At 44.0% G+C, this 26,714-nt stretch overlaps 2 long non-coding RNA genes across 2 annotated transcripts; one reads left to right on the forward strand and one right to left on the reverse strand.

Annotated features, from left to right (window-relative positions):
- Window positions 1-815: 815 nt before the first annotated feature.
- Window positions 816-5,595, reverse strand: LOC147648042 (uncharacterized). Its single transcript, XR_015280352.1, has 2 exons — window positions 4,262-5,595; window positions 816-4,190 (listed from the first exon to the last, which is right to left on the reverse strand). It is a non-coding gene; the product is annotated as an uncharacterized LOC147648042 (long non-coding RNA).
- On the forward strand, window positions 4,706-19,178 carry LOC147648043 (uncharacterized). Its single transcript, XR_015280353.1, has 2 exons — window positions 4,706-5,046; window positions 17,256-19,178. It is a non-coding gene; the product is annotated as an uncharacterized LOC147648043 (long non-coding RNA).
- Window positions 19,179-26,714: the final 7,536 nt, after the last annotated feature.

Consider the following 26,714-nt stretch of genomic DNA (forward strand, 5'->3'; position numbering starts at 1 on the left):
GAATAAAGAGAGGGAGATAGAGCATGTCTCTACGGTACTGATGGCCAGGGAAGAAAGGCAGAGGGGTCAACAGCCTTTCATGGGCTTTGAGCAAAAAACCTCACTAGCAGAAGTGACATTTTTGGGAAAAGTCTGTCTGGTAATCATAATCATTGTCCCCACAATACCTGGCAACAAAAATCTTCGATGTGCTGCTCATGGAGGAGGTGATGACCCTCCCAGATTTGCTAGTGCTGCCAGGGATATTGACTTTTGTGGTGGGACTTTGAGCTCAAACCTCCCCAGCGGGGACTCAGTTCAATTTTAGTTATCATTGTGTGCTCATAAGCTACACCCCAGGAGACAAACCTAGCTGTGGATGCTTTCTGAGACATAAGAGAAAACCCCAGAATTTTATGACTGGCATGATCCTTGCAGATGCTATTTAGCATTTTCTTGACCAAAAGAACTTGTCATGCTGCTGCCCTGGGTGTACACTGTATGTGCTAATGCCAAAATGAACCCAGCCTTTACCTGAGCATAGGTGCTCTTCTAGAAGCAAAATCTAATGAAGGAACTCAATCCCTCATGATCACTCTTGTACTTTCAATTCTGCTTTTTCATCTGCCTTTGTAATTTGGTATGTAACTGGAGACTGTGGCATTTCTGCCACATCAAATGTACCTGGAAACTGCACTTGGGAGAAAAAGGTGGGAAAACAAATTGCTGGAGATGAATTTTTTTTTCTTTTAGTAAGGTATCAAAATTGTTATATTTTTCAATATAGTTTTACAGGTAAATTGTTCTTTTCAAATTCCATTCTAAAGTCATAGACATTTTTATTATTTTTTTGGTGATACTTTTCAGTGTAAGAGGTACTTTGGGGTGTGGGCGGTCTGGGGCACGGCAGAGACATCTATAGTTGAGTTAGATGTTAGTAGTTTATTTCAGGGCGTGGGCGATAGAGCCCTGCTAGGAGCCAGCAGATGAAGCTCAAAGCAGGCTCAGAGGGAACAAGACAAAAGGGGGTAAAAGATGAATACATGATTGTGGAGACTTTTGTGGCAGAATGGTTAGGCGAAAAAGGCCATGACTGTACAAACTTGCTAGAGATAAAACACCACTAGTGCAGAAGCAGTCTCAAGGACGGATTGCCCTTGAGATATGGGGAGGAGAACAAGAATGTGGTAGACAGAACGAGAAAGAAGAACCAGGGACGGTCTGGTAACCGCAAGAATGCAGAAGCACATAGCTATGTACTGCAGTAACATAGATAGCAGAATAGCCAATGATGAGCTATACTTTTGCAATATGTATGAGCTAATTAAATCATGTATTTAAACACGAGTGTAATAATCAATAAAGGAGATTGCTTGACGACCACCTGGTGTCTGCGTCTCCCTTCTCCGACACATGATTTCAAGATTTAAGATGGCTAAGAAAGAGAGTAAGAGAACAGAAGTGAGAGAGGTGGGAAAAGAGAAGCAGGAGAGTAGCAAGAGCAGAGAAAGAGAGCAGCAAGAGAGGCAAGAGAGACAAGAGAGTAGCAAGAGAGGCAAGAGAACGAGCTCTCCTTTACAATTACTTCTATAACCTCTACATTTGAATATTCTATTCCTTTACTAACCAATCTTTGAAAGTATACTAATACAGTAACATTTGTGTGCGACCTATAGAAATCGCTGCTTTTGCATATTTTTAGTTATCTCAGGGGTACTTCGGACTTTTCCTTATGAGGTTGGGGAGAGGGGTCTCAGCTTAGTTTTACTGGGGGAAAGAATGTGTTCTGGCATAGCAGACTGGTTTCTTTGAATTATTCAAACCATGCTTTCATTTGTATTTCTTCCTTAGCCTTTGTTGCTAAGGAGTCATATTTATAATTCCTTTCTGATTCTACCTTTCCAACATTTCAGAACTTGAGATGGTGTTTCCTTCCTTATTTTTGTATACATACATACAAAATAAAAAACAATTTATGACTCAGCTGACTGCTGCAGACTCAAAATTTGATGGTTAGTTTTAGAATGATTGATTTCTTAAAAAAACTTGGCATCTGCAGATCCTAAAGTTCTTTAGAAGATGAATATAATTATCTATGTTTTGCATATAGGGAGTCTAAAATATAGAGCATTACATTGCTTTTTCAAGATGATGAAAGAAAACTGAAATTATTAAACAAAAATTAGTAGGGAATAATATTGATGGAACTTACATGTGAAAAAAGTAGTTTTTATCATTCTATAGTTATCAAAAATTAAAGCAAAACTTAAATTACTGGATAGATGTGAATAAAATGAATATTTCTGAAGCTCAAACTCATAGAAAAATTTGTGCCTACAGCTAAACGATGGCTTGTCTAGACATTTGATAACATCCTTGTGTGTTTCTACCAGAAGACAGCTCAAGTATCAAAAGTGGGGATTAAATGCTTCACCATGACGTGCTGTGCAAAAGTGACACAAAAGGTCTGTGAATGTTAGTCTAAGCTGCCTGTAGTCCTGCATTTTCAAGATTTTAGAAGCTTCCCCAGTTTCTTTACTAGGAGTTAGTCTGTTGCCAATGATTTCTGTATTTACAACACATAAGAAAGTACTGGTTTTCATTTTCTTGAAATGTTTTATAGGTATTCAAGAATAGGCTTTGTGGAAAACATGATATCCAAACCAGAGCAATATTTGGGCAGTATGCATTTTAGACAGTGATAGGCACAGGTTTTATACAGAGAATTCAGGCAGTATAGAGATACTTATTATTTCTTCAGAGATTTATGCTTACTACTCTTCTGACAATAAACCATGTTTCCATTTTACTCGGCATCCCCATCATGCTGCCAGTATCAGGTGCAGATGTGCTGTACTTGCAGACATAGACTATCTGATAAATTTTAATTCTTAGAAAGAAATCTGGCTAGAAATTTTATTCTCATTCTCTGTACTAGTTTAGATTTGTCAGTGTTCATTTCCCAGCCTATGCACCAAATAATGGGGTGCGTTTTAGCTCTAGCTAAAAGCCACCAGAGTACTTACTCATTTCTTGCTGTGAGATATAGATTAGAAGAAGGGCAAAAGAGGCTTAAAACTTACAAGGAATAAAGGAAGTTGATTAAGAGGACTACAAAAATAAGAAACCAGAATGAAACCTCCAGAAAGTTTCCCCCCACAACCCCGCAATCTTTCTTTTCCCACCTGACAACATAGAGACAAAACTTGGGATGTTAAAGCACTACCAACTAGACAGTACTTGTCTTTTCATCAGTCTCTGTAGGGAGAGAAGGAGATTTTTCTTGTCATTCCATGGAGAGTTCTCTACAAGAAAACAGTTTTCTCATGGCTTTTCATTTCCAGGACAGGCAGCTTCCCAGGAAAAAACTCGGCCATCCTGCCTTCCTCCCATTTTCACACCACTCAGAGGTGTGTTCATGGGCCATCAACTCAAGGGGTATTTTTGAAGGATGAGTTATTCAAAGGCAAAGGTTCTCTTCATCTGTCTCTGTGATCATCCCTGGGAGCAGAGGTTTTGCTCTTTCCCTGGGGGCCAAGGGTCTTTCTCAGCTCTCTCTCTCTGTTCAAGCATCTCATGGGATCACAGTTACTCCACTGTCTGCTCTGCTTCGTCAACGGATACCTTTGCTCAGATTTACACTTTGAATACTTCATTCTCCCCAGTACTCTTTCATGAAAGAAAGGAGTTATTTTCAGAACATTATTGTCCATCTCCATGGCCCCACCAAAAGAATATTTCAGCTGATAAGAGCATCTCCTCATTCTCCTTCCATCTGACGCTTGAATTTCTTTTACTGACCATGATGCTTTATGGTTTCTCTCTCTCTGTCGATTACTCTGACTTTTCTCTCACTAGAGAGGCAATTAAAGTCTGCAGGTCTCATCTGTGTAGTGAAAGAGTTAAATTTTGCCCAGGCCACGGCTAGGTATTCATGGTGTCAGATTTCAGCTGGGCAGCCCCTGGAAGGCAGTGGATGGTTTTCAGCCTGGAGCCGTCTGCGCGGGCCAAGAGGGGCGAGATGTCAGCAGCCGTGGCCCGGCCCAGCCTGGGGCCAGGGGTCCCCCTGGAAATGGCTTCAGCCACCCCGCTGGAATGGGAGCTGGAGGGTTTCCCAGGAGGGGCCAGAGCAGAGCCTGGCCTGGCCTGGGCGAGGGGGTCCCTGTTAAGAATAATATGTTACAGTTGCTGTTTGTAAACTCCTTACTTACCTTGTACCCCTGTCCCAGGATATTGTTAAGAATAATATGTTACAGTTGCTGTTTGTAAACTCCTTACTTACCTTGTACCCCTGTCCCAGGTTTACTTACCTTGTACTCCTGTCGCAAATTGCTGTACCCCATATTTCTTGTTCCTTGTTCAGCCAGGCCCTGCCCCCTCTCCCAAGTTGCTGTACCCTGTGTTTCTTGTTCTGTGTTCAGCCAGGCACTGCCCCCACTGCTCCTAGACTCCCACATGGCAACATTGTATCCCTTTCCCAAGTTGCTGTACCGTCCTGCGGAGGAAGATGACATACTGACTTTTATGCAAACGAGAGAGACCAGAGACTTATGGGATGCACCCAGACTGGAAAAGACCCCAAAACAACGAGCCACGCAAAAGGGAAGGAATAGAACCAGCACCATCTAACAAGGAAGACCCAGAGGAGTCCCCTGGCTTCTTTCCAGGGGCCGACATAACCTCGAGGAGACTCGACTAGCCTAGACTACGAGCCCTAAAGAACGACTCTTCCTGGGGACTCCCGTGAGGAAGGAAGGCTCAGCTCTGCCCTAGTGACAGAGCTGCACGGATCCTCCTCTTCTGCGGTGTCCAGTGGGAGCAGTGGCGGTGTGCGCGACCCCTCGGGCCCCCACCCCAGAGCTGTGCTGCTTAATAAAGGCCTTTTTAAAAGGAGCTGGTCTCCTGGCCCGTTTATCACAGCTTGGGGGCTCGTCTGGGATAGCCACGCCCTGAAGAGGACCAGGGACAGGATGGCCGCCCACCCTATTGGGCCTCCGGGGGACAGCTGGCTATACTGGACCCAGAAGAACAGCCTGGGATCGACATCGCAGAAGAGCGCCGGATTGGGTAAGCCACTGGTGGCGGGAGTAGGAGGCGAGTGAGTGGATGTGTGAGTGAGACGGGGGCTGGCAGCTCAGACCCCCGGGGCGTGTGGACTGCCCAGTACCGCGGTTCCGGACTCCCGCGAGCGGGCCGGCCGGGAATGGCAGGAAGCGAAAGAGGCTCACTTGGGCCCAGAGAAACGAGTGAGGCGTCTCCTGGGGATAAAAGCCCCCCCTCTGAGTGCGCAGAGGGTACCTAAGAGAGTGAGTGGTGCACATAGGGGTAGGCCCCTCTACTGAAAAGGGCTAAACGGCCTAGGCTGCTCCGGGCATGTGGAAGGCCTAGGTGAGTGAGAGTCACACGCAGGCAATCTAGGTAACTCCCGGGGTGGTGTGTGGGGGTGCCTAGGTTCGGTGTGAGTGAACACAGCCCCCCCGCTTGGGTACTCAGACGACCTGACCGGGGAATTGGAATTGGGGGTCCCTAGGCCCTACCGGCACCAGGTGGTCAGCGAAGGGCCCTCGCTTCCCAGGGTCTGTGACACAGGACGTGCTGAAAGGCTCTAGTTGTCACGGCTCAGTCTCGGCTCAGGGGGTTCCTGAGAAGGGAGGTCGTTAACCTGCTGCCGGAGAGCACAGGGGCAGGTAGTCTGCGCGGGCGGGCGAGGCTAAGGGATGCGTGAGTAATACACTCACGCATCCCTTAGCCGAAGCCATTCCCTGGTGGGCGGAGCGGCTAGGAGGCAAGGGGGAATTCTCCCACCACTCACTTACAGTCAGCCCTCGCGCAGAAGCTATTCTCACTGGGGAAGGGGGATAGTCAGGGAGCGGAGGGGCAGGGGGTTCCGGGGTGAGCCCTGCTGACCAAATCTAGTGGACGGCACTGAGACAGGGACGGGGGAAGGTCCCAGGAGCGTCTAGTGCTAGGGTCCCCTCGACGTCGACCCAGGAGTGCTCATAGTCTTCGTTGGCAAGGGGGTCAGGGAGGCGAGGCGCGAGGGGAATGGGATTGGGGTGTAGGGAGGGGCAAGCGGAACCTGCAAGCCCCGCTGGGACCTAACCCCCGGGGCAAGCGGAGACTGCAAGCCCCAGAAAATTCAAAGTGTGAGTGGAAGGCCAGCCGAGTGTAAGAAAGGGTGTGGATTCTTGTGTGAGAAGATTGAGTGTATTCCCTAGTGTGAAAGGAGAGAGTGAGTTCCTAAAGTGTGAGTTTTTGTTGAGGTTTGAAAGGTTAGTTGTCCGTCATTAGAAATTTTCAGTTTGAGTAGGAGCACCTTTATAAAGTTTAATTTAAGTAAGAGCCAGTTTTAAGTTGGTTAGAAGTTGTGTTGTCTGCCAGTTCCAGTTTTATTCAGGAAAAGGCACCGTAAGTTTTAAGTGAAGGTCCAGAGGTAGGAGGAGCAATGGGACAGTGTTTAAGTAAGAGAGTAGGTCCCAAGGGGAATGAAGAGGCCACCAGAACCATTCCCCCCGATAGCCCACTAGGGCAAATGTTAAATTGCTGGGATGCACAAGAGGCCACCAAGGGCCTAGACCGGATCAAGACGATCCATTACTGTATAGAGGTCTGGCCCAAACTAGAGATACAAGGACAGTGGCCTTGGTATGGTACTAAAGATCCTTGGATGTCCTCCCAACTGTACCAGTATCTGAAAACCAGAAGAGGCTCAAGTCCAGAAGAGATCAGTTATGCAGCCTTGTGGCTGAAACAAAGAGCAGACACAGAGATGGTGAAAGTATGTAAGTTGAAGGAAGAGAAGGGGGAAGGGAAAGAAAGTAAGAAGCAAGAAAAAGAAGCTAGCGAAACAGGTAGTAAATGGGACCCCCTAGATCATCTACCCCTCCTCCTACATACCCAACAGCACCCCAGACTTCTTCACCCAATTCCCCGACCTTTTCCCCTTCTGCATCACCCCCACAAAACCCTTGTACACCCGATTCAAACCCTTTCTGCCCAAACCAATCCCCCTCCACATCTTCAGCTTCCTCTACTATCCCGATACCCTTTTCCTCAACCCCACCACCGCTGGTGGCCCCAGTCCTTTCTAATCTACTTCCTACCTCCCCCTTACCTCCAGAAACCCCTACATCAGACCAAGTTTCTTCTCCCTCGCCTAGTACTGTCCCTTTGCCCCCTCCCAACTGGGAGCTGAGTACCCCCAAATTTAATACCAATCCTCCTCCTCCTAACAACCAGCAGCTCCCTAGGACTCCCACCCCTAGTCAAGAACAAGATTTTGGAGATGGACCCTACTGTCACACACGATCTAAGACAACTAAGCTCCTTCCTGTTGCTATATTTTATATATTAGTAAAGGCCTGTATGCACAAACCAGCCTTTGAAATAAGTCGTGATATTAAGGGCTAAAATCCTTGAAACTTGCCTGCAGAAGAGAGAGTAAAGCAAAACAATATCCTTGTGTACAAGGATAAGAATGTAAACCTGTGTGTGTTAGCCAATAGTAGCTTGCTCTGCCCGCAAACCCTGTAGACCCTATAAAAGGTGTGTTAATAATAGAAATAAACGGCATTCACAATTACTTCTGTGAAGACTGGTGAACAGCTCGGGGGTCTTTCAACATCTGGCGCCCGAACAGGGACACCCCTGCGGGCAGAGGGGCTTTGGAGTCAGCGGAGTGGATCTGGGCATTAGACGTCGCGGGCTTGGATCGGCACCGGATAGACAGCCTGAGCGCGGTGAAACGCTGAGCGGTAGGACGTGGAAAGTCAGGCTGCTGGGGGGGGCCCAGGAAGGCAAGGGCGTGGTAGAAGGGTCGCAACCTTCCCCCTTGCTGGTGGCCGTCAGCATGGAGGCAGAGTTTGCGGCGGTTAAAAAACTGCTTCTTGGTATCCTCATTAAACGAGGCGAAGCAGCCCAGGAAAAGGACCTGGATATGCTCATTATATGGGCTAATTGTCATGGGCATTTGCAGTGCTCACACCACTTTTTGCGGTGCAAGAACGGACTGATATGTCGGCTCTGATATGGGAAATGGTAATTACAGAAAAGAGCAAGGACACTGTGTCTCTCGGTTGAACTTGGCAGATTGCAATTAATACCTTAAAAGACAGAAAAGTGAGATATGCTGAGGCTGTGAGCCCCGTAATTCTACCTGCGTCACAGCGGCAGATGCCTCTACCTCCCACTGCTGGACTAGCACTCCTATCTATGCTGCCCATGGAGAGAGGGAGGGAGAGTCAGAGAGAAGAAAATAAAGAAAAAAAAAAAAAAAAGGAAAACAAAAAAAAATAATAAAAAAAAAAAGTTCCACAGCGAACGCTGAAACAATGAACAGAATCTGTTCAGTTATGGCAGGATGTGATACATCCAGAAATATTTGCTTCACTTTTGGAGTCACTTTTAGCATTACAATCTTATTAATGTTCCATCTTTACCACCCTGGAAGAAAAGAAGCCAAATTTAGTCTGGTTTCCACCCGAACCAGGGGGACATGGGGGAGCACAGAGGTGTGCAGAGAACAAAGGCACCCTGGGGGCAGAAGCAGCGCAAGGAAAGTTCCAAGGCCACGCTGATGAGCTGCAATGATCGCCGTTGTTAGCACCTGGCCTGAGAGACTTTTCGTGTAACATCGCCTGCTTTTGTAAAATCGTGCCCTTTTTTCCTCTATCGGCAAACAACACGAGAGATTGAGAGAAAAAACTGCATTTGTTAAAGTTAACTTTGTGAGGTTTTTCTTTTCCTTTCTCTCCGTTTTCCTCGCTGCAAGAGTATGTAGAGAATGTGAAGAATAAGAGCAGAGCTGCAGCAGCAGCAGGGTGGGCAGCTCACCCCCCTGCTCCCTCTCTAAGAAGAAGCACCCAGATAATACCCAGTTTGTTAAAAAGTTATAATTTATTGGGTTTTCAAAATGTTTTTATATGCCATTGTAGAGTTAATTTTGTGTTTTAAGTAATTATGAGTTCATGCAATTGCAGTTTTTAGGATTTCACTAGAGAAGTTATTGTGATTCTTTGAACGTTTAAAAAAAAAAAAAAAAAAAAAAAAAAAAAAGAGAGAAAAAGTGTTTAACAGAAGTTGCCTTGCAATAATTGGTTTTAGAACCCAAGGTTAAAACATGGTATGATTTACAGCTTCTAGGAAAACCTTCCAATTAATGTTATCTACAGAAGAGGTTTATGGTTTAAAAAATAATTAGTTAAGAGAACTTTACTGTACAAGACAAAGTTAAGTTAAAGAATATATTATCTATTTGCTTGTTTTTTCCACAATTTTAATAAGGTAATTTTAATGTGAGTCCTTTTGTTATATAAAGCACATATAACTGCATATACACCAATTTGGATTTTGGGTTTTAGTTTAAGAATTGGACTTGATGTTTCTGAAAAAATGTAAATGTAGTACTTTTGAAAAGTGCTACAAAACCTAGATGGCAACTCACCAAATCCTGTGTTGTGGTTTTTCTCTAGAAAAGCTGCACTTTCAAATCCTAACCAATTTAAGCATATACTAGGCAAATTCCTGTTATGAATAAGTACTTTTAGTAACATTTGCAGTTATTGTGGGTTATTCTCAAAGTTAGATGACATAGAATTGTGATGTATTTGTTACATTCTTATAATCTTGATAGTGAATTCATGTTACTGTTATATTGTGTTTAAAAAGTATATATCAAACTTTTAGTTGCTTTTTGTACTAACAGAATAATATTAAGTTATGATTTTATTTAATATAGGTTACGTGTTAATAGAATTAAGGATAGTTAAGTTTTATAATGTTTAGGCTTGAATGTTTTTAAGTTAAGTTTTCTAACTTAGATATTCTTTTAAGGTTAAGTTTGTTATTTCCTTTTATCATATATAATTATTGTTAGGTTTAAATATTGTTTAATTTAAATTGTTTTATGTTTTATTGGAGACACTTGTTTAAACTGAAAAGTATAGTTATTTTCCTAGAGATATGAAGACAGCGACAACTGAAACAGCAGTGATGGAACACTGGTGAACACCTGCTTGTGGATAGAAGGGAATGCAGTCTGTGACACCCTTGACTTCATCAGGAGTTCTATTGGTTGTTGCAATCTCTGCAGTTTTTGTTTGTTATAGCTTTTTTATTTTTCAGTGTTTCCAGAATTTTAAGAAGATGTATCATTGCTGAGGATCAGCTGCCATAGGAGAGGCTTCAGATTAAACCAACTGCTGCATGGTTTAATTGGTCTGGTACCTGAGGCTTCTGATCATTTGATTTGTACAAATGTATTTTAACAGTTTGCTGTGCTGTGAGCATCTCATAGCTGCTACTATTGAGAACCTTGTTCTAGAAATATGTTAAGAGGCATCTTTCCAGTTTAAAGCCAGGCCCTGGCCAAGCCTTGACTTTACCTGGAGGGAACGTTTGCCAACAGATCCAGATGTTTTCTGTACCAAATCAGTATTTGAGTCACTTTTTGACTCAGCAATTTGACCCTGTTGATATGACAGCTGGATCAGTTTTGAAGTGGGCTTGGAGAATCATTTCCGGAGGTGATTACCCAATTCTTCACTGATTGTTTTGTTTCTGTTTGTTTGCTAACTATGGGATGCTGGTGCAGTGTTTTAGTAATTAATAGTAGTTTTATATTACATGTGTTATTAATAATGTTTATGATTTAATTGATTTTTAACCGGTATAAGTTCTTATTAATTGTGTATATGGTTTTGTGTTGCTGTTGATGTTTATAACAGAAGTACATCTCATTTTATTTTTTTTTAGAAAACGGGGGAAATGGATGCCCTAAAAACATTTGATTAGTGTAATTCATTAACTTCAAGGAGAGAAGTGCCTGTGTTTTGTTGGCAGGTTCAAAAAGGTCACCTGTCCATCTGACCAGAGTGTCTGCCTCTGAACACATGAGATCCAGTGAACAGAGAAGTCATCACACGGCCTTGGTACTCCAGACATGGATCAGAAGTGGACATGTCAGGACACAGTTGTGTCTGAACACTACACAGACAGTTGCCAACAGAACTTTTATGTCGTTACTATGATGTTATATCTCTACCAATTTTTCAGGTATCCTTTGTTTCAAGATTTAGAAGGATCTGAAGAACAACTTGAACATCAAAACCCTCAGTCACCCATCAGCTGCCAGCTGACATCACAGGAGCAGTGAACGTTCCAGGACTGAATCGTGTTAGAGAAAAATTCTGTAGAAGATCTAAGAAGTGTAGAGACTCCATTTAACTGTATATAAAGCAAATTGTAGTTGTGTGTTTACCCTTTCAGCAAATTGCTTTCACGCTTAGACTGCATATATACCAAAGCACGTGTGTTAAAAGTAGTCATATAATAGGTTAAGATAGTTTAGCCTGTGTAGTAATTGTTATGTTAGTATAAAGTATAAGTATTCCCCCTTCAAGAGCTAGTGTAAGCATCTTTGAAGGTTCATTTAACGATTGGAGTTTTAGCTGTAAGTTTGCAAATATGGTGTCATTTGCATGGAACAAACTGCTTATGGTAATTGTGTTGTGTATAGTCCCAACCAACTGTCTGCTAACTAACATCCAAAAGAGGCAGAACATGTGGGTCACTGGCACATTGAACTGGCCAAAGGTCAATGTGTCTAAGCCTAGCCACACCTGGAGATCCTTTCGCACCTGTCTCGTAGGAGTCCCTGAATGGGATCCTCCAGCATTTAAAGATTTAATTAGTAATGAGACTCAACTGAATCAACTGGCAATGTTGCAAGAGTGCAATTGCACTGTTGGCTTCACATTAAGACAACCTGAAGCCTGTTGGCAAGCAAAAAATTACCAAAGTTCTCAACGTTACAACCCTCAGAAGAATTAGATTTGTTAAGTTCCACCAATACCTCAGGTGGATGGATAATGTTTGAACCCCGACAAAAAGTCATTCTAACAAAGTAACGTAGCCCTGAGCTGCAGTCAACCCTATAGCTGATCTCGTTACTACCATAGAAAGTAAAGCCTTTGTTCGTGGTGCAATCTCACAGGACAATTACCAAAGCGATTACCTAGTTCCATGTTCCTAATCTGTGGGGATAGGGCATGGAATGGGATTCCTGCTAGTCCACATAGAAGACCCTGTTATCTTGGGAAACATAACCTTGTTCCACCCAAGCTAACACCAATTGTTGAATATAACTAGCAAAATGAAGAACATCAAACAGTCAAAGCGAAGCCTGAATGAATTAAAGTTTAGCCACCCTAAAAAGGCTCGCTTGTTGGACTAAGGAAGGATTGAACTTAACATCCACAATGTTAAGTGAGCTTTCAGCCAATGTGAGTAGTGTACATCCTGCAGTATTATGAAATCGAGCTGCAATGGACCTTTTGCTCTTGGCACAGGGACGTGGTTGTGGGGAGTTTGAAGGCATGTGCTGCTTGGATCTTACTGATCATCCAGCTTCCATCCATAAGCAACTGCAACAGCTACAGGATGAGTTACATGCCCTGGAGGAAGATAGTGACCCCACTGGAAGTTGGTTCGCCAGCTGGGGCAACACCGGATGGTTGAGGTCTCTTGTGCTAGAAGGGGGACGGACTTTACTTATAGTGTTAATTGGGATGACAGCCTAAGTTGTGTGTTATCTTATCCAAAGCCTGGTTTGTGCAAAAAGAGAAAGGGGGAATTGTTGCTATATTTTATATATTAGTAAAGGCCTGTATGCACAAACCAGCCTTTGAAATAAGTCGTGATATTAAGGGCTAAAATCCTTGAAACTTGCCTGCAGAAGAGAGAGTAAAGCAAAACAATATCCTTGTGTACAAGGATAAGAATGTAAACCTGTGTGTGTTAGCCAATAGTAGCTTGCTCTGCCCGCAAACCCTGTAGACCCTATAAAAGGTGTGTTAATAATAGAAATAAACGGCATTCACAATTACTTCTGTGAAGACTGGTGAACAGCTCGGGGGTCTTTCAACACCTTCCCCTGAGAGAAGTCCCTATGGGAGGAGTAGCTGGAGGGTTAGGGTTTGTCAATGCCCCATTGACAGCTTCAGAAGTCCGGGGATTCAAGAAAGAGCTAGGGAACTTAGTTGAAGACCCAGTAGGGATAGCCAGCCAGGTAGACCAGTTCCTGGGTCCAAATACTTACACCTGGGGGGAGTTAAACTCTATTTTAAACATCTTATTTAACCCTGAAGAGGTAGCCATGATCCGTACTGCGGGGATACGAATCTGGGAAAGGGAGAATAGATCAGGACTCCCAGGAGAGTATAAACTCCCACAAGCAGATCCAGGGTGGGATCCTAACAGGGAGGAGGGAAGGCGGAACATGAGGGACTACAGGTCCCTAATAGTGAAGGGTATTAAGGAATCAGTTCCCCGGGGTAATAACACAAAACTAGCCTTTGATGGGACCCAGGAGAAGGACGAGACTCCAGCCACCTGGTTGAATAGGTTGAGGAGAAATTTTCAGCTGTATTCAAACATAGACCCTGACAGCCCTGAGGGCCAGGTGTTATTAAAAGTGCAGTTTGTGACTAAGTCCTGGCCTGATATCAGGAGGAAGCTTGAAAAACTAGAGGACTGGCAAGAAAAGGGGATCAATGAGCTATTAAAAGAAGCTCGAAAAGTCTACTTGAGGAGAGAAGAGGAGAAGACGAAGACAAGGACAAAGCTCATGGTGGCGGTGGCCCGGGAGATTGTTAGGGCAGACAAGGATCAGACAGATAGGAATCAACAAAGTGATGGAAAGCCAAAGTCCCAGTTTGAGGGAGATAGGAAGAAATCAGTTATGTCTCCATGGACCAACCCTAGGAACTCTCGAGTGAGTGGGAGGTGTTACTACTGTGGAGAGATTGGACATCTCAAAAGAGACTGCAAGAAATTATCCCTGGATGAGGAAATAGCTAGAGAGCAGGATGTCATGGAGAAAATCTTAAGGGGAGAGGAAAGTCGTGATTAGGGGTGTCAGGGGCTATATGTAATAGGGGACCCGATGAAACACTGAGAAGAGCCCCTGGTAAACCTTGAGGTAGGTCCCCAGAGTGAGGAACTTGAATTTTTAGCAGACACGGGAGCAGACCGTTCAAGTTTGAACAAGCTCCCAACTGGAATGTTTTTAAGCAACAAAGTTTGTGAAGTGTCAGGAGCTGAGGGAAAACCCTTCATGGCTCCTGTGATAAAAAATGTTGAAGTGAAAGGAAATTCTCGGCAGTCCTATGCAGACTTTGTGTACCTACCAGACTTAGAGACTAATTTGCTGGGAAGAGACTTGCAGGTACAACTGGGAGTGGGAGTAATACCAGTGAACGGAAAAATGGTGGTCCATATGATGAAGCTAACAACCAAAGATATAGAAGAGATTAACTCTGAGGTTTGGGCGGAAGAAGGGAAGTTTGGATATTTAGATATTTCCCCAATAAAGATTGAAATCCAGAAGAAAACCCCTCCTATCAGGATCAGGCAGTACCCAATGTCCCTAGATAGCAGAAAAGGATTGGCCCCAGTTATTGATCACCTGCTGACAGAAGGCATTTTAGAGCCATGCATGTCCCCCCATAACACCCCGATTTTGGCTGTTAAAAAAGCAGAAGGGAAGTACCGGTTAGTCCAAGACCTGAGGGAAGTGAATAAGAGGACTGTTACCAGGCACCCAGTGGTGTCGAATCCATACACCCTCCTGAGTCAAGTACCCAATGAACATGTTTGGTTCACAGTTATTGATCTAAAGGATGCATTCTGGGCATGTCCCCTAGCAGAAGAATGCCGTGATTGGTTTGCCTTTGAATGGGAATATCCTGAAAAGAAAAGAAAACAACAGCTAAGGTGGACTCGGTTGCCTCAAAGCTTTACAGAGTCTCCGAACCTTTTTGGGCAAGCGTTAGAAGAATTACTGAGCCAATTTGATCCCGAAGGTGACATCCAAATTTTACAATATGTTGATGAGCTCTTGATATCAGGGGAAGATCAAGACAGGGTAAGAAAAACCAGTGTGCGGCTGTTAAACTTCTTGGGGACCAAGGGGTTAAGGGTGCCCCGGAATAAATTACAGTTTGTAGAGCCCAAAGTCATTTACTTGGGACACATAATAAGACAGGGCAGTAAGGAACTGAGCCCAGAGAGAGTATCAGGCATTCTAGCCATACCTGCACCAAAAACAAAGAGAGACATAAGAAAACTCTTAGGCCTTTTTGGATATTGCAAACTATGGATAGAACAATATACCCAGAGCGTCAAGTTTCTTTATGAAAAGCTGGTTGATTGTGAACCCATAAAGTGGACAGCTGAAGATGAAGCGCAATTAAATCAGCTAAAGGTTAAGCTGTCCACAGCACCAGTTTTAAGCCTGCCTGACCTAAGGAAAGAATTTGATTTGTTTGTCAACTCTGAAGAAGGGACTGCATATGGGGTTCTGACCCAGGAATGGGGAGGATGTCGTAAGCCCATAGCCTATCTATCCAAACTGCTGGACCCAGTAGCTCGTGGGTGGCCCACCTGCGTGCAATCAATAGCTGCTGCTGCCATTTTAATAGAAGAGGCCCAAAAGCTAACCCTACAGGGTAAGATCAGAGTCCACACACCACATGATTTAAAAACAATCTTGAGCCGAAAGGCTCAGCAGTGGCTGACAGATGCCAGGATATTAAAATATGAAGTCATCCTAATGGATACTAGCAATTTGGAGCTAGTAACCTCCAAGGGCCTGAACCCGGCACAATTTTTGTCAGGGGAGCCTCTGCCTGAATTAGAACATGACTGCTTAGAGTTGGTAAATCTCCAAACCAAAGTGAGGGAGGATCTGGGAGATGTACCCCTGCCCTATGGGAAGGTACTATTTACTGATGGTTCCTCCAGGGTGGTGGAGGGGAAAAGATATTCAGGGTATGCAGTGGTCATAGAGGTAGGGGAAGGAAAACTAGAGGTCCTAGAAAAAGGGAGACTACCCCCCAGTTGGTCAGCTCAGTGCTGTGAGGTTCATGCTCTAAAGAGGGGTCTGGACTTGCTAGAGAGAGAAAAAGGAACCATCTATACAGATTCAAAGTATGCCTTTGGGATAGTCCATACCTTTGGTAAGATCTGGGAGGAGAGAGGCTACCTGAACTCCAAAGGGAAGAACCTGGCACATGAAGGGCTGATTAAATCAGTATTAGAGTCCTTGACCAAACCCACAGAGATTGCAGTGGTCCACATGAAGGGGCATCAGAAGGGAGACTCCTTAGAAAGCAGAGGGAACCGACTTGCTGACCAAGCAGCTAAAGAAGTGGCCTTAGATCCAAAGGAATCAGTGAAAGTTTTTAAACTGGATGAGGTAGTAACTGAAGAGGACGGAAAGAAGGAACCAATATTTACCAAGAAAGAGTGGGAAGTAATAAAAAAATTAGAACTGTCTCAAGGGGAACAAGGGGAATGGTTAACCTCAGATGGGCGAAAGTCTCTGAACAAGGCTTTAGCCCGGAAAATATTAAATGAGATACATGAACTGACTCATTGGGGAACCCAAGGGTTGTGTGATCATTTTCTGAGGGAAAACTTATGCTTGGGAGTTTATGATCTAGCAAAGGCCATAACAAAGGGGTGTGTAATATGCCAGAAGGTAGACCAGAAAGTAATGAGAAAGGCTGAACCTGGGGGAAGAGAGTTAGCCATGAGACCATTCCAGAGTGTGCAAGTAGACTTCACAGAAATGCTTCCTATACAGGGATATAAACACCTATTGGTGATAGTTGACCATCTAACCCATTGGGTAGAGGCATTCCCCACAAAAAAAGAGACAGCAGAAGAAGTCGCCCGGGTAATACTGGAAAGTATTATCCCCAGATATGGGCTAGTGAATACCATTGACTCAGACAGGGGATCCCATTTCACCTCCCAAGCCTTACAGGCCATTGTAAAGGCTCTAGGAATAAAGTGGAGACTGCACACTCCATGGCACCCCCAGAGTTCGGGTCGGGTGGAACGCATGAACAAGACATTGAAAAATGTGTTAACAAAACTAATAGCTGAGACCCAGATGAACTGGTTAAAGTGTTTGCCTCTCGCCCTCCTGAGAATCAGAACCAGGCCACGATCTGACCTTGGTGCCTCCCCATATGAAATGATGTTTGGACTCCCCTTTCTAATGACCCCTTACAGCACTGGAGATTACATAGAAGGGGAAGAAATAGCTAAAAAGTACCTAGAGACAATTGGAAGGACCCTAAATAACCTAAGAAAGAGAGGATATCTCCCCCAAACCTTCCCACTTGACACAAACATCCACCAGATCAATCCGGGGGATTGGGTATTGATTAAATCCTGGAAAGACACCCCCTTAACCCCGAAATTTGAAGGTCCCTTCCAGGTTCTGCTGGTGACCCATGCTGCTATTCGGACCCAAGAAAAGGGGTGGACTCACGTCTCACGTGTAAAAGGACCGGTATCGCCTCCTCCTGACTGTGGACAAGGCACAGAAAAATCCCCCACGAATTCTCCCAAGTGGACTGCCATTACAGATCCTACCAGTCTAAGAGTGACTCTTAAGAGGCAGCCAGAAACAGACTGAGAGAGAAAGAATATAAACAAAGACTGCAGAACTCTGCTGAGTGAGTTGGTTTAAGTGGGAGTGTTCTTAAAGTTCTTGTGGTTGTTGCTGTAAAATATTTTGATGTTAGCAAAGTTGGTTGAATGAAAACCCCACCCATTAACTTCTCCCACAGGACATTCTCCAAAAAGGCAACTAAATTAAAGAAGAAGGTGGGAGGAGAAGGACCATACCATCTCTCCTGATCCCCCAAAAGACCTAAGAGGCAAGACCGGGTGAGGCTAACAGGGAAGGTGAGCCATGAAGCTCCCTAAAACAAAACTAGCTCATACCGGACTCTTAGGTGGACTGATGTTGGTCCAGCTGGTGAGCATTGGGATAGGGGACAGTGGAGAAGCATGTACAAAGTGCTACTATCCCCTATATGATGGAGAGGATCTAGGATCACTGATGAGGGTCCACACAAACATCAATCCCACCTGTTTTGATCACACCAAATTGGAAACCTGTCAGGAGGAAGGAAAGACATATTGGATTACTAGAAATACTGCCTCATTTAGGCAACGTCTGCTTGGAGAATGCCCTGTAGGAGAATCCTGGCTCTGCTTTGAACAGGAGGGACTGAATGATGTAATAAAAGAAAAACAATTGAAGATAAGGAAAGGTGATCTGGATGAAACACGAGGTAAGAACCTATTCATTGACCTGATGGAGAGAATCAGCAGAGAGTTAAACTTAACCAATTGTTGGGTATGTGGGAACACCCAGATGTCAGATATTTGGCCCTGGGAAGGGATCAGCCTGGCACCTTTAGACATTCTAAGGTGGAAATTAACTGAGCAAAAACCCCAGACAGGGAACAGGGGATGGGAACAATGGGATCTGAAAGCAAGAGTGATTGGGGAAGAATGCATTAAAAGGACAGGAAGAAGATACAAAACCCCTGTGGGAAAAATGGCCTGCAAAAGATACCTGACGGTGAAAGACTCAGGTAGCAGGTGGATCCCCCAAGAACCAAACAGGTATTGGGCCACTGGGAGAAAGGAAAGGGGGTGTATTTATCATGAGGGGTACAAACTGTATGAGTGCGCAGAAAAAGGAATAAACCCTTTTTGGGGGTTAAGAGAACTCTCAAAATACTGGGAACATCCTACAGACACACAGGACACTTTCTGGAAGGCCCCTGAGTATTTATTTTGGATTTGTGGGAGCACTGCCTATACCCACCTCCCAGGGGATTGGGCAGGAAGCTGCACAATAGGGATAATAAAGCCTGCTTTTTTCCTCCTACCTAAGAAATCAGGGTCATACTTGGGAGTCCCCTTGTATGATGACTTAAAAAAAGGCAGTCGAAAGAGGAGGCATGTAATGGACCTAGGAAGCAATCAGAAATGGAAGGGGAAGATCTGGACCCCTGAAGAAATAATTAAGACATATGGACCGGCCACGTGGGCCCAGGATGGATCCTGGGGGTATCGTACCCCAGTCTATATGTTAAACCGAATCATCCGTCTCCAGGCAGTATTGGAAGTGGTGTCAAACAGAACTGCCCTTGCTTTAGACCACATTAGCACACAATTAGCACAAACCAGGGCTGTAGTCTATCAGATTCGGCTGGCGGTAGACTACCTATTGGCAGATGAAGGAGGCATTTGTAGAAAGTTTAATTCCTCTGAATGTTGCCTGGAGATAGATGATAAGAGTGAGGTAATCAAAAACATCTCAAAAGAAATACGAAAGATAGCTTATGTGGGCACCCAGGAATGGACTCCTCTGGTGAACTCAGACTGGTGGAATGACCTTTGGTCCTTCAAAAGAGGGTGGTGGAAAAAAATAGTCTTTATTGCTGTCTGTGCATTTGCAAGTTTCTTGTTCCTACCCTGTTTACTCCCCCGCCTAATCAAGACAGTGACTACCACAGTACAAGCAAGCATCCAGATCCCTGAAATAAAAGATAAGAAGCAGGCCAGGATCATGTTAATGGAAACTCAAAGTCAGGATCGAGAGCACAAAACTGCCAGGGAAATATATGAGCAATATCGAGAATTAAGAGATAAATATTCCCAAGAGCCAGAAGTTAATGGTTGATGCGGGCTAGAGCCCGATCAAAATATAAGAGGGGGGATATTGTTAAGAATAATATGTTACAGTTGCTGTTTGTAAACTCCTTACTTACCTTGTACCCCTGTCCCAGGATATTGTTAAGAATAATATGTTACAGTTGCTGTTTGTAAACTCCTTACTTACCTTGTACCCCTGTCCCAGGTTTGCTTACCTTGTACCCCTGTCGCAAATTGCTGTACCCCATATTTCTTGTTCCTTGTTCAGCCAGGCCCTGCCCCCTCTCCCAAGTTGCTGTACCCTGTGTTTCTTGTTCTGTGTTCAGCCAGGCACTGCCCCCACTGCTCCTAGACTCCCACATGGCAACATTGTATCCCTTTCCCAAGTTGCTGTACCGTCCTGCGGAGGAAGATGACATACTGACTTTTATGCAAACGAGAGAGACCAGAGACTTATGGGATGCACCCAGACTGGAAAAGACCCCAAAACAACGAGCCACGCAAAAGGGAAGGAATAGAACCAGCACCATCTAACAAGGAAGACCCAGAGGAGTCCCCTGGCTTCTTTCCAGAGGCCGACGTAACCTCGAGGAGACTCGACTGGGATGACAGCCTAGACTACGAGCCCTAAAGAACGAGTCTTCCTGGGGACTCCCGTGAGGAAGGAAGGCTCAGCTCTGCCCTAGTGACAGAGCTGCACGGATCCTCCTCTTCTGCGGTGTCCAGTGGGAGCAGTGGCGGTGTGCGCGACCCCTCGGGCCCCCACCCCAGAGCTGTGCTGCTTAATAAAGGCCTTTTTAAAAGGAGCTGGTCTCCTGGCCCGTTTATCACATCCCGCATTCTCCATCCCACGCCCGGGAGCTGCTGGAGTCTGGCCCAGCCTCCCCCAGGCCGCACAGGCCGCGGGGGAACCGGGCCAGCCGCACCAGAGCTCCGATACCTTTCAAGGCTGCAAACAAAGAGACAAGAAGTTGCCGGGCTTGGCTTTCAAAGGTGGTATTCACAAAGGTGAACATAGTTTTCAGTGCTGCAAAAAGCTGTCAATCTCAGAAGTGGCCAGCTGTTGGCCTGGTATCAAGTAGAGAAGAAACTCCCAGCAGCCTCTCTCAGAGAAATCCTGTCCATGGATGTTTTCCACTTTTTTCCTAAATGCCAAACTACCGCATTCTCTAAGGTGTTCTTCTGTAGAAATGTATGTATTTTAAAATTATTTTTAAAGCAGCTACTTTTAGTATTTAGAAATATGACTGAAAGTAGATAATGATGCTTTGTGAGTTGCTATTCTTAGCTGGTTTTAGTGGAGGCTGTGATGTATCTATCACAGATATTAGATTAATAATAAGAAGAATTAGGTATTTATAACTGTGTAAGGCATAAAGGAAAAACTGCTATGATATAAACCCCCCACCTTATATCGCAGTAGAAAGTAAAAATCAGAAACCAATTTGTAAAATAAAGTTATTTAAGGAAGTGGTTTTGAACAAATGAAATGTTTCTGGAATGCTTCCACTGGTTCCAACACCTCCCAGACTGCCCTGGCACTGGCAGCATTGGGATCAAAGAAAGAGGTCAGTGGTGAATTTGTATGTGCCTGGACAGTACCTAGAGCATTTGAAATTATATCTTCAGGCTTAAGTTGAAGTAGAGATGCAATTCCTGAGTCCTTCATTCGAGATAACTCTCAAAATTAACTTTTAGAAAATAATGCTTTGAAAAACAGGTTACACCCCTCATTCTTGCAGTCCTAGATAGGTGTGTCCTTTTCCCAGAGTAGCACTAAGCTTTATAGAGACTGAGAAAAAAAGTTTTCAGCACTAGTAAAGTTTTCCACATGAAAGTCGGAAAACCTTGGTTATTGTCCTTAGGCCATGGTGTATTGGTTTTGAAAAAAAACCCACTAGAAAATAGGAAACAGAAAGTTAGAAAAATTGAGAAAAGTTCAAAAAATTAGGAAGTCAGAAAAGAAAATAGAAAGTTAGAATAAAGAATAACTATTTAAATAGGCATGTTCTGAAACATTTGTATGTTTTTCTTCTAGTGTACCTTGACTAAATGATGTATTTTTTAGATTGAATATGTAAAATTTTGATAAAAAGAAATAAAAAAAAACCCCACTTCTCTAATCAGTCTTGCGTGATTACTTATGGATATATATTAGCATACTTGTTTGTTACACTGGAGATACTTTTTGTAGCTTCTTAGAATCATAGAACCATACTGCCTTGGGTAGTATGCTCCTACTTTGTTCCCCTTGCAGAGTTAGATCCAAGCTACACCAAATGCCCTGAGCTCATACAATCATTTTTAACAGGTATATAAAGCAGCTTTCCAGCAACTATCATTTACTGAATTGGTGTCATTCTAATTGTAAAATTCAGAAGGTCTTTTTCCATATAAGACTGTCGCATTTTTTATTTCTTCCTGTTTGGAATAGAGCGTTTTTTTATTTCTCCTTTGGTTTTTAGGGATGTGGGCAGAAATGACAGCCAGAAACACACAGGTCTAAGGAGTATGTGGACATTACACATGCTAAAGGCAGTTGACAGCAAGAGTGAAATGTGACCCAGAATAAGGAATAAGGAATAAAGAATAAAGAATAAAGAATAAAGAATAAAGAATAAAGAATAAAGAATAAAGAATAAAGAATAAGGCCTGTAAAACCTCTGTCTCAGCCCACACTCTCAACAGCAGCACTCTTGCATGCTCCATCCACCAGAAGCAGTCCCCAAGTGCCCAAGGGAAGGCACCCCAGCAGAATTCACCCTGTGCTCCCCATGTCACCGTTCCTTGTGCTGCTGTACTGACGAGCTGTAGGAGCAGCCCCTGGCCCTGACAAAGCAAGACCTAAGTCTCAGGGTTTATAGAAGTGACATTTTCTTGAACTTCACTTGAACAGAAGGGCAACAATCAGGCGTTCAATCACCAAACACCCCAAGATGTCTCACATACAGGAGGCTTAACATCGTCAGCATGCAGACAATTGAGGAATTGGTGAAACAGTCTCCAAGAAAGAAAGGGGCATTCACAGCCCCTTTGAATTTTCCCAGATATTGTCCTCCCTCAGTCAATTTCATATCCTTCCCCAAAAGAAGGTTATGACATTGCTGGCCACACCTCTACCCTTTCAGCTGAAGAAATTAATGGCAGGAGACTTAGGCAAAAGACAAGACTTCAAAGTCCCTTTAGGTCTGTGCAGGAATCAACATCTGTGTCTCTCTAGAAAGACTGGTTGTGACCTATTATGTTGGAAAAAACTACAAAACAGACAGAGTATTCATAGGGATACATTAAACTAATTTCTCTTTAAAACCCCTTGAAGAGCCCTGCCTCCAACACTTCTCCTTGTGTTTTATAGAACACTTGCAAAAGATCTGGATATTCCTTGGCTCACTGACAAGATGAGGCCATGATCTCCAAGCAGTCCTGGCAGCTGCTTCAGCTGACAGCTTAGAGCAGCCCATAACACATTCCTCTGTAACCCTCCCAAACAAGCTGACTGGGGGAGGGGGTTGTCCAAACTCCTACTCTTTGGACCACTTAAGGCAAAGAGTGTGCATTAAGGAGAAGGGTTGGAAAACACCCCTATATGTATCATAAAGAATTTCCATTTCCTCTAATATTTTCTTAAAATGTGGGCAACCTCATAGTAGAGGTACTCGACCTCAACCCTTTCCTGATAAATTTATTTCAGTGGACAAATGTCGGAGAAGGGAGACGCAGACACCAGGTGGTCGTCAAGCAAATCTCGTCTATTGATCATTACACTCGTGTTTAAATACATGATTTAATTAGCTCATACATATTGCAAAAGCATAGCTCATCATTGGCTATTCTGCTATCTATGTCACTGCGGTACATAGCTATGTGCTTCTGCATTCTTGCGATTACCAGACCGTCCCTGGTTCTTCTTTCTCGTTCTGTTTACCACATTCTTGTTCTCCTCCCCATATCTCAAGGGCAATCCGTCCTTGAGACTGCCTCTGCACTAGTGGTGTTTTATCTCTAGCAAGTTTGTACAGTCATGGCCTTTCTCGCCTAACCATTCTGCCACAAAAGTCTCCACACTTCCCCCGTTTTCTTTTGGATTACGAGGTTAGCATGTTTTTCTAACAAGGCCGTAGTTAATGCAATTAAGCGGTTCTGAATGCATTGTAAAATACATGGTCCAAAAAGCAAAATTATAACAACAAGCAAAACTGGTCCAGCCAACATCATAAGTACATTTTTCACCCATCCTCTCATACCCCAGGAGTCTAACCATTCACCTACTGGGGCTGACTCAACGGTGATTTTCTTCATATTGTCTTTCAGTTGTTGTAACTGCTTGTGAATAGATTCAGAATGATCTGACAAATTCATACAGCACATCCCTTCAAAATCCTGACACCCATGTCCTTGAGCTAGTAATAAAAAATCTATAGCAGCACGATTTTGCAATACTGCATGCCTAACACTACTAACATCTACAGCTAACTGAGATAATGTATTTGTGGTTACATTTATTTGTTTCTCGGTCCAACAGGCAAGTTTTCCCAACTGATTAAACGCCTGTGCTGCTGCAACTCTGGGGAGAAGTATAGAAACAATGGTATTTGCGGGTTTGTCCCATAGCTGTACTTCATCCTGACAACCTTCTCCCAGCAGCTTAGTTGATCGCCGCTCCCTAACTCGCTTCTGATTCCAAGTACCATTAGCATGTAAAAGTTGTTGAAAATCGGGGGCAAACATCGTAAGTTTTCCAAGATAACAGGGACCTCCCCAAGGTTTTGATGGTATACCTGCCCATGCCCGATCCCCACAAATTAAAAAGATTCCGGGTGGTAATTGTTTCGGTCTTCGGTTAATATCATCAATACTTGCAATAAATCTAGACCCACAATAAGTGCCTTTCTGATATCTATGATCAAAAAGAGACACAATAGTACTGCCATTACTGGGCCTGCTAAGCGGGTCTTCCCATGGGTATTCTCCGGGGTGTCCAAACTCGATACAATAGTTTCCTGCCTTAGATCCCAACAGCTGCAGTTCTTGAGGTTCTGTTCCTGTTCTATTTAACTTCATCGTAATATTGGCCATTTGTTGTGCAAACGTTGTTGGCATAAATGATCCTCTTTGACAAGGGGGGCAAATTATTTGGTTACACTGGCTATTAAGAAATGGTTGTACCCTTGGGACCCTAGTTGATAAAAAGGCCGCTATGCATGCTACCGTATGATTTCTTTCTATTTTAAATTTAGTCCAAGCATCAAATTCTTCAAAATCCATTAAGGGTAGTCCAATGAGACATGTTCTAAATGGATCACTTGGGGTAGCCATGGGTAAGCAAAAGGAATTAACTCCTGTTGCATTGGCCCATGCAATCCACATATTAGCTCTCGGGTTGATGTCCAGGATTGCTGTGGTAGTTATGAGCTGACTGCTCAACCATAGCCCTAGTAGCCAGTACTTCGCCCCAGTTGTTATCTTCCACTTGCCACCATGGTGGGATAAAAATGTTACCCACACACCGAACTCCCATAACGCTGGAGTAGTTTTGTTTCTCAATCTTAACTGCATGTTGCTGAATCTGAAAAGCCCTTTCTACCCACTCAAGTTCTTCCTGCGTGGGGTCTAACCCTTGTGTCCTCCTATACGCGATGAAGGACCTTACTGCATTCTCTTCCCTAACGCTTAGCCATTCATGGTAGCATTTCCTACACCAAGGTGATCTCAATAACCCTTTTGCAATCCACACAATCTTACCACATCCCCCACATAACAACCTGACCCACACAGCACACGGCCCAGGGCAGCTTTCACACTCAATATCTGGTATGGTAATTTGTTTACGGTATCCACGGAGCTCGGTAATGATTGATACCCAGTCCTGCGGTGTCTCCCAATTTAATTCGAGTCCAGTCAATCCTCTTAGTTGCTCGAGGGCTGTGTTCACGGATATGGAGAGCTGCTCAAGGAGGTTACTGGCCATTGGCTGTATCAATCCAGGGCTTCACCCATCTAGCTGGAATCCACAGTGTTCCTGAGGGGGTGGAAACACAAACATAACCTCTGCCCCAATACAAGACTTCCGCAGGACCGTTCCATAGTCCTGTTTTCGGGTCTCTATATCGAACGACAGCTTTTAGACTCTGTCTCTCCTTCTGTCCTTCCCTTTCTGCATGCTTAACTGCTGGTGGTTCACTTTCATCCCCAAAAACACATAAATGATTTAGAACAAAAAGAGTCCTGGCTAATTTTTCCTGCGGATCTGTTATTTGCTCCTGCTTTCTTAGATACTGTTTCAAGGTTCCATTTGCTCTTTCAACTATGGCTTGCCCCGTGGGTGAGTGAGGAATTCCTGTAACATGTTTGATTCCCCACAATCTCATAAATCGACTGACCTTCTGACTAATATATGCAGGTCCATTATCAGTCTTTATTTCTCTTGGCAGTCCCATTACTGCGAGACAGCTGGTTAAATGCCTAATCACCTGATTTGCCTTTTCCCCCGATTGAGCTGTGGCCCAGATATATTTGCTATATGTATCTATGGTGACATGCACATACTTCATTCTGCCAAATTCAGAAACGTGCGTGATATCCATCTGCCAAATGTCATTACTCTTCAACCCTCTAGGGTTTACACCACAACCCAACCCTGTACCACTATTGTGATGACTGCAAACTGGACAAGCTCTTACTATAGCTTTTGCTTCTTGGATTGCTATTCTATATTCTCGCACCAATCCTTTTGCATTCTGGTGGAATCGAGCATGCGACTCCTTGGCTTCTGTTATTTTGTCATCAACTACATTCATTACTAATCTATCTGCCCTTGCATTTCCTTCTCCTAATCCTACATCCCACTTGTGGCTTCGAATGTGAATAACACAATAGGGTTCTGTTCTAGCCCTCACAGCCCGTTTTAGTTGCAACAACAATTCATATAGTCTTTTGTTCTGGACTTCCTTGACTGCTGCATCCTCTATTCTTTGTCCTACCCCTGCTACATAGTAAGAATCTGTGACTACATTTAAAGGCCCTTGTAGTTTACTTAATGCCCACACAACGGCAAGAAGTTCTAATGTTTGCAGACTGTCTTCTGGAGCCGCTTCAATCAGGTGATGTTTCCATTGGGACCCTTCCTTCCAGGTTATGGCTGCTTTCCTTGACTTTTTCCCGGCATCTGTGAAGACCGTAACGGCTTCTAGTATAGGCTGGTCTGACCG

Source organism: Cyanistes caeruleus, chromosome Z (genome assembly GCF_971803275.1).
Source record: "Cyanistes caeruleus chromosome Z, bCyaCae1.hap1.1, whole genome shotgun sequence".
Lineage (NCBI taxonomy): Eukaryota > Metazoa > Chordata > Aves > Passeriformes > Paridae > Cyanistes > Cyanistes caeruleus.